The sequence below is a fragment of the Ursus maritimus genome, unplaced genomic scaffold, assembly GCF_017311325.1.
Source record: "Ursus maritimus isolate PB19 unplaced genomic scaffold, ASM1731132v1 scaffold_29, whole genome shotgun sequence".
NCBI classification, from domain to species: Eukaryota; Metazoa; Chordata; class Mammalia; order Carnivora; family Ursidae; genus Ursus; species Ursus maritimus.
In genome coordinates, this window is record NW_024425452.1 from 14,709,165 (window position 1) to 14,717,301 (window position 8,137).

Below are 8,137 nucleotides of genomic sequence, written 5' to 3' on the forward strand. Positions count from 1 at the left end.
GACACATAATACATTTGAACTTCGTATGTTAGCCACATTATTATTAAACAGATATTTGAAGACCAGCCTCCAAGTCTCTGCTCCCAAGATGATTATTATGATATGCGTAGAAAACAGCCAACTTACCAATATTTATTTTGAATACAGTAGCACATTTCCATACCAGGGCTGCTTATTCTGTTTGTAGTTTTGCTTTGTTTTTGATTAATTTCTTAAAAGTATGTAACTTTGAGGTCTCGAGTGCATTAATGACCACTAACTTCATAGCAATCCCCACTCGGCGAACATTTTACAACAAATAAGACGTGGCCCCTTCCCTCAAACAGTCTACCAATATCAGCGTCCGCTTGTCCACTGCATCCCATCAGAACCCCCAGTTCTTCCATTTCTTCCCCACCTACAGTGTACACTGATGCTTAGTCCCCCCAATTTCTCCTGACTTCCGGCCTAGTTGTTTTCCTCAATTTATGTAATCTCATTCTCCCTCATAAATACCTGACCCGTCCTTCTTTCATAACCCCTTCCTGTACTACAAAAGCAAAATATCCACTTCTGCCACTACCAACAAAACCCTCAGGCCAGAAGCAGCTTCTTCCTTCCACAAAAATGAATGGAACACAGGCATCCTGTTCTGATGGGCCAGAGCCCCAAATTCCCTCAGCACCTTCCTTTCACCTGTCTTCCCTTTCTGCTGAGCCAAAGACAGGGTGCAGGCACTGTCTCCTCCTTTCTAGTGTCTCAGACCTGCTCATGGAGGGGCAGGGTGGGGAGTGGACCGGATGGGGGGCAGGTGTCTCAACAGGCCAAGGAGTCAGGCCTCAGTGACTAAACACTTTTAAGTACTTGAGGAGGGCGGTGAGTGCTCCCAGCTCCCCCAAGCCACCCTTGCTTGCTCTCACTTGGCTCCCAAACAATCTCCCTCCTGGGTCCTCCCTAGTCCCACCCTTTCGCCGCTCCACCCCTCCCCTCAAGGCCTGGAAGAGACCAGGCAGCATCTCACAACAGAAGCTAGAAGAAGCTCAAGGCTGTTGCCCCAGAAACCCAGACTAGGGAATGGCTGGCTGGGCGCTGTTTGTTTTTCCCGTAATCAGAAAATCCCACTAGGGGGGCCTGTAGGGGGAGTCTCTGCTGCAGTGGTGCCTGGGATCTGGACTGGTCCCTACCAGCCCCCTCAGAGGAAGGTAAAGTACCAACTCTGCATTACAATGGGAGGCAAAAGAAACTGAGTGGGCACACACCCACCCCAGAGGGAGAGTCAGGGAGTGGAGAAGAAAGGAGGCCAGATCCACTGGCTGCAGAAACCAGCTCTGGGGGGGAAGGAAAAAAAAAAAAAACCTGACCTTTGGCCTTTGTAAGAGCCCCCAAAAGGCTTAGTCCACCCTACCCATTACCATTCTGAGAGAGAGAAAATTATTGAGTTAACTGAGGACCAATCACCCCAGGAAGCAAGTCTCGTGCACAGAACACATACGAAGAAACCACACAGGCACTGCAAGGTTTGGAGGATTGGTTTCCTCAGTGTTCTCAGCTTTCAGGTGGGTAAAACAAGCCATTCCTTCTGGCTCGACTTTTACAGCCAGTGCAAGGGAACACCAGTAACAGAACAGAAACGTTGGCACCTCCCCTATATTAATTAATCAGGAATGCATGATGGCTAAACCCTCAAAAGCACCATGGACACATGACGCTGACAGAGATGCTACATTAAAAAAAAAAAAAAAAAATGGCATCCAAGTTGCTGAAATTCCCTCTGCAATCCTGGGTACCAAACACCAGGAATCCACCCCAGTTACATCTGCGGAGCTCCGTGTCCCTGGGCAAAAATGGAAATAAAGGCAGCTTTCTCACAGCTTCCAGCAAATACACTGGTAATCACAGAAGTTAATACTTTCAGAATTTCACAGCAGCTAGGGCATGTAAATAGGAAAGTTTAATGCAGATGTCTGTAAATATCCCCTTGCATTTCAAAGGTATCAATCCATCCAACCAGAAGACAGGGCCAAACAGCTTAGTCACCAGCAGGCTGGGCAAACTGCTTTCTCGATAGAAATCAGGCTTAAAGTAAACATAGTCATCCTCCTCCCCCACCTTGAGCACAAATCTCTGCCCAGTGCATCAGCTCCCAGCTACGGCCCCCAGGGCGCAGATGGGTGAATTTCTGCAACTCTCGTCTGGGGTCCGTCCCCTCCCCGGATGCGCTTACCTGCTATCCTAAGCACTGCCCTCTCAGCGGGGTCCAGCACTGAGCCCCCGTGAATCTTTCTTTTTGATCTCTCATGTTTAGGCAAATTCCAGGGTAAGGTGTCTCCCGGAGCTGGAGATGCGGAGCCAGATTTCTGGCTGAAATCATCCTCATCAGAAAAATCCGCAGAGGAAGACATAGAGCAGCGATAGGACGCGTTCCCGGAACTCTACAGAGGATGACACAGAAAAAAGCATTAAGAGCAAAACACTCACATATGCTCATCGCTTTCAACACCCCCCCTCCCTGCCCCCCAACTAGTCTGGCATCCTGCACCATCCTCAATGCTGAAGGGATAAACAAACACGAAATGAAACCCAGGGCTCACCATCTCTTCTCGGCCGCGCCTCCGACAGCAGAAACAAAACCCAGGCAGTCCCAATACATGGGAGATTTGCACAGAAGTGTGTGGCCTGCGGTCCGGCCACCAGCTCACAAATGACTGGCCCAACAATGAAGCCAGAATCAACAGCCTTCCTGTTACAAACCTATAGTATCTGGCTCCCCCACCAGGACAGGAGAGACATTTTCCATTACCAGGCTGCTGGTTAATTCATTAATGCAACTAACTCGAAGTTTCAAAAACAAAGCACAAACGCAGGATGTTGAGTCCCGATTCCTTTCCGTTTCAGGTCGCCTCACCACTGGAGTCTCCTTTCTGACGAGTTTTAAGCCCCTTGTCCTCTTTATTTAATTTGCTTCGTGAGATTGAAGCAGATTCCCAGAAAAGAGCCAGGAGGGAGGAAGGGCAGATTCTGAGAAGAGCTTCTCTGAAGACTGGGAGAACACAAAAGACTGTTTTTCAGGAGCCGAAGACAGCTCCAATAAACAAACATCTGAACTCAGTTGAGAGTTCGTCAGATAATTTAAACTTCTAGCAAAGTAACAGCTGCCAATAATGTAAATGAGGATGATGCAGCGCAGTGACAGGAAACAGAGCTCTCCTCAGCTCCTGGTCATTACACAGTGAAATGAGAAACAGGATGCTCCCACCGAAGCGCTTTGCCTGAAGGTTGGCCCTGCCTTCAGCCAGTAGGAACAAATCTGCGGGATCACAGCTGGCATGAAAGGGCTCTACCTACCAGACGGGGAAAGGGCACGAGAGATTATTCCTGCCTTCCTGCTGGAGCTGGGTTTGGGATTATGTGGAGAACCACCAGTTTATTGTGGAAATAAGGATGCAAACTGTGAGTGAACAGAGTTATACAGAAAGTATCAAAGGGAAATCTTCACTTTCCCGTTTAGAATTCCACTTGGCTAAGTAAGGCACGTTGCAAAGATGGCAAAACTGCTACAACTCAAATTCCTGAAATGTGTCTTGCACTCACAGATTCCTAAGAAGCAAGTTCCAGACAGGAATCAGTGAGGCATACTCCAATTTGAGCAAAAACACTGGGCTGCTCACAAAAGCAGTGGCTACTGCAGCAAAACAGGCTGTGTGAGCAACATCCCAAAGCACTCACCCACAGCCTGTGAAACAAACTATAAGTGAATCAGAACTATTAATCTTGCCTCTGTCTATTCAGGCATGTTGTTACACATGGTCAACACCACCATTTTAGCAGTACACATAATATTTCCCACAAAGTAAAGCGTCTAAGATTTATCTTTAGCTCTATTCTTTCCCGAAGAAGGGGTCTTCCATTTTATTTTACCTCACATTTCATCACCTTGGCTAATTTATTCATTCAGATTTTGTGCGTTCTCCTCATGGCAGTAATGTATGAGGCAAACATGAGGTAAATAAATAAAATTGATTTTCTGTATTGTAGCTAGAGTCCACAGAGAGTTGTGAGTGGTATTAAGTCAGTCACAGAATGCTATTATCAACCTAATTTATTTTCAGTGCTTTTTGGAAAATTCATCTTGAGCTCTCGGAGGTGGTGTTGTCAGCTGGATCTATGAAAAAGGGTGACATTCTTGAAGACTTTCAAAAGGATATTGGGTTTCTTTGGTTGCCTAGTTTTCCTTAAAATGGCTTCTAACCTGTCCTTACTTAAGGTCATCCTTTATCTGTGAGATTATATTTCTTGTTGTTGCCTGCACAATTTCACTGACTATAGTAATTTGATTGTTTATCTTTACAGACAGATATAGGGAATAACTGTTAAAGAACTGCTCCTTTTCAAAAACCACTGGTTATTGATTTTTATAGATAGAGTAATTTTTTTTAATGGCCAGAGTCTCAGCTGATTGAACAGCAAGATGTGATTTATGCCATGACATAAACACCATTAATCACATGCAGCCAGATGGGAACAGTTACTAGCCCCCGACCCAAGGGTGTTGACTAGGGCAGCCTCTAATCTGGTAGTGTCACTGGTAAACAGATAAGAGAGAAAAGGAAGAAAAGACAATCAGCAACATCTCTTTCAGCAATATATCATATGAAAATATAGACGCAGACACACACGAGGGAAATCATACATATTTATATTTGGTAAAGTCTCCCAAGCTACATGCTTCAAGCATTTTAAGAAAAGTATTAGGGTTTTTCTTTTTTTTCATAATGATTTTCATGAACACTTTTAAAAACGTAAGTAAGCTATACAAAATTAGGCCCATCTGAAACTTGAAAATTGAGAAGGGATTTACAAGAAGCTGCTTTGAAGGTGATCGATCCTATAAAACTGTTATATGCTTTACTGATTTGAAATGACTTGCCAATTCATGTCACCATCTTGGGGGCTAGAGGGAGGAGTGTAAGAGTACAGTTCTCTTTTTTTTTTTTTTTTTTTTTTTTTTGGAAAAAGCAAACATGTTCTCTGGCCCAAAATCCAGAGCCTCACCTTTGATGTGGGGCTTGCAAGGATAAGACAAAGGAAGAGGGCTCCTGTGACCAGCAAAAGTCACCAGATCTCTTGTTGCCTAAGGTTTGATTCCTATTAAAATATCAATATCTATGTCCATGAATAGGAGATTGGATATGACAGTATATCCATATAATGAACTACAATGCAGCAATTAAAGAAAAGTGTTATGGATCTACACTTAGCAAAGTGTAAAGAGTTCACAAAGAATGATTCCTTTAAAAAATGTGTGTGTGTGTGTGTGTGTATAGATGGATAAATAGATAAGTGATTGATAAATAGGTAGCCAGAGGATAGGTAGATAGATAACTATTTACCAGTATATAAACAAGGGTTATCTCCGGTGTTGACTATTATAAATGGATTTAATTTTATTCCTTGTTATTTTTTGATCCAAAACAAATACATAAAAAGATTACTAAAAAGAAAAATACTATGCCAAGAATCAGAGAAAACAGCAAAGGCCCTAGGAAGAAGTAACTATTTAACCAGTGCTTTTAACACTTGGGGCTCACAGGCACCCCTGAAAAGTTGAAGCAATCTATGGAAACATCTCACCAGAACAGAGCACATGGACAAATAAACACCAACTTTGCATATGATTCTATTGGGTTCACTGACCCACTGACTCCAGGTTAAGGACCCCAATTTACACCATCATCTGTCATCACCATTTGGCATTCGTGTTGAGAACAAGAGAAATAGGAAAGCACTGTGGAGTATGCAGAAAGAGAAGTAAGGGTAATTAGGAGAGTAAAGACAAAGTCGGCCTAGGTCATACATAATATATTTAACATTTGGCCTTTTTTTTTTTTTTTTTTTTTTTTGATAAAGGACTGTGAAGCACCTCTGCACTGGTGCTGGGTCTCTACCACCAAAAACACCAGGTTGTGAGGAACCTTAACACCCTGTATTGTGTCTTATTACCACCTAATTATTAAGGCAGTTTTAACAATTGAATTAGATCACCAAAACTTTAAAGTGACTTTCTTAATAGCTAGTACATTCACATGGTATAAAAACAACCCAAATCTCTTAAAGCCAAGATAATTACAGAATGCAACATTTTTAGAAGGGGAACTAAACAATAACTTCTCTAATTGAAACCCCGGTGGGGGATCTGAGATAAGAACAATGGAACTGCCGAAATTGGAAGCCACCCAGCCTTAGCACCCTGATCTGCAGGAAAGTGCCAGGAAATTGTCTGTGCACTAGGCATTCTCTAAATGCAATGGAGAAACAAGTGCAGAGATAAGGGTTTGTAAAAGAGCCAGACTTTTAGGATCCCAGAGACTGGAAAGGTAACTTCCACAAACCTGCATATCTATATTGTATGCACACTTCTGTAAATGTATTTCCAAAAGATTAAAAACTAAAAAGCATGTAAAGAAACAATTAGGCTGGGGCACGTGGGTGGCTTAGTCAATTAAGCATCGACTCTTGGTCAAGGGTCAGGTCATGATCTCAGGGTCATGATCTCAGGGTCATGAGAGGCAGCCCAATGAAGAGCTCCACTCAGCACGGAGTCTGCTTGAGATTCTTCCCCCCCTCCTCCCCCACTCACGGTCTCTTTCTCTCTTAAGTAAATAAATAAAATCTTTAAAATAAAAAAAAAAGAATTAGACAAGTCTACATTGTGGGGCATTTGATAAAATAACTATCCTTCACTCTTCACAAAGGTCAATGTCAAGAAATATACACACGCAAAAAACAGAGAATGTTCTAAATGTAAAAGACAAATGGCAGGGGGCACCTGGGTGGCTCAGCCATTAAGCGTCTGCCTTCAGCTCAGGTCATGATCCCAGGGTCCTGGGATCGAGCCCCGCATTGGGCTCCCTGCTCAATGGGAAGCCTGCTTTTCCCTCTCACACTACCCGTGCTTGTGTTCCCTCTCTCGCTGTCTCTCTCTGTCAAATAAATAAAATCTTTAAAAAATAAAAAATAAAGAAAAGGAAAAAAATGACATATAACAACAAATTCATGAACCTTGATGAGATTCTATACTTTTTTTTTTAAGCTAAAAAAGACATGTTGGGGTGCCTGGGTGGCACAGAGGTTGGGCGTCTGCCTTCGGCTCAGGGCGTGATTCTGGCGTTATGGGATCGAGCCCCACATCAGGCTCCTCTGCTATGAGCCTGCTTCTTCCTCTCCCACTCCCCCTGCTTCTGTTCCCTCTCTCGCTGGCTGTCTCTATCTCTGTCGAATAAATAAATAAAATCTTTAAAAATAAAAAATAAATAAAAAAGACATGTTAGAGACAACTGGGAACAGCTGAACACAGATCATGAATTGTTTATCAGATATTATTGGGAAATTACTGTTAATTTTCTAAGGTGTGATAATGATACTGTGGTTGTATAGGAAAGAGTTCTTATCCTGGGACACTTTATCCTTACCTCCCAGGCTAAAGAAACTCCTGACGTCTGCACTTATCTTCAATTGTTTTAATAAAAACAGAGAGAACTGGTAAATATAGCAATAGGTTAATAAGTATTCATGATACTACTCTTTCAACTTTTCTATACATTTGAATATTGTCGAAATGAAGAGCTGGCGGGAAACACAAAAGCAAGACTTTTATCAGTTTCTCGAAGTGTTGCTTAGTCTAGGCCTGTTCTCACAACCTTAAAATCCTGGATTGCAAGTACACAGTGGTAGTGTCCACCTGAGTAATTTCTCGTAGCATTTCTTGATACACACTTAGAGAACCACCCAAGCAGTGGCCCATGTCAACAAGACACCAGAGAAAGGTGATGTGTTTGCCTCAGCCCTAAGCAGAGTTTAGGCAGAAGTATAAAAAAGAGGCTCCACTGTTATTCATTAAAATATAGTCCAAGAAACAAAGTTGGCTCAATATCACATTTTTTTTTTACATAAACAAAAGGAAAGGTATCAAAACTTTTAAAACGTGAAGATCCAATTTTGTTTAAAATCCTATTGATTAGGTAAATACAGATACCAGCTTCTTGCATATTATGTAAAAATACACAATGTGGCCCCAAAAAAACTTATATACTAGTTTTTTACTGGGAAATAAGTCAAAAAAGCAAGGGCCCATTATCTAATGTTAAAGATCGTAAAGAAA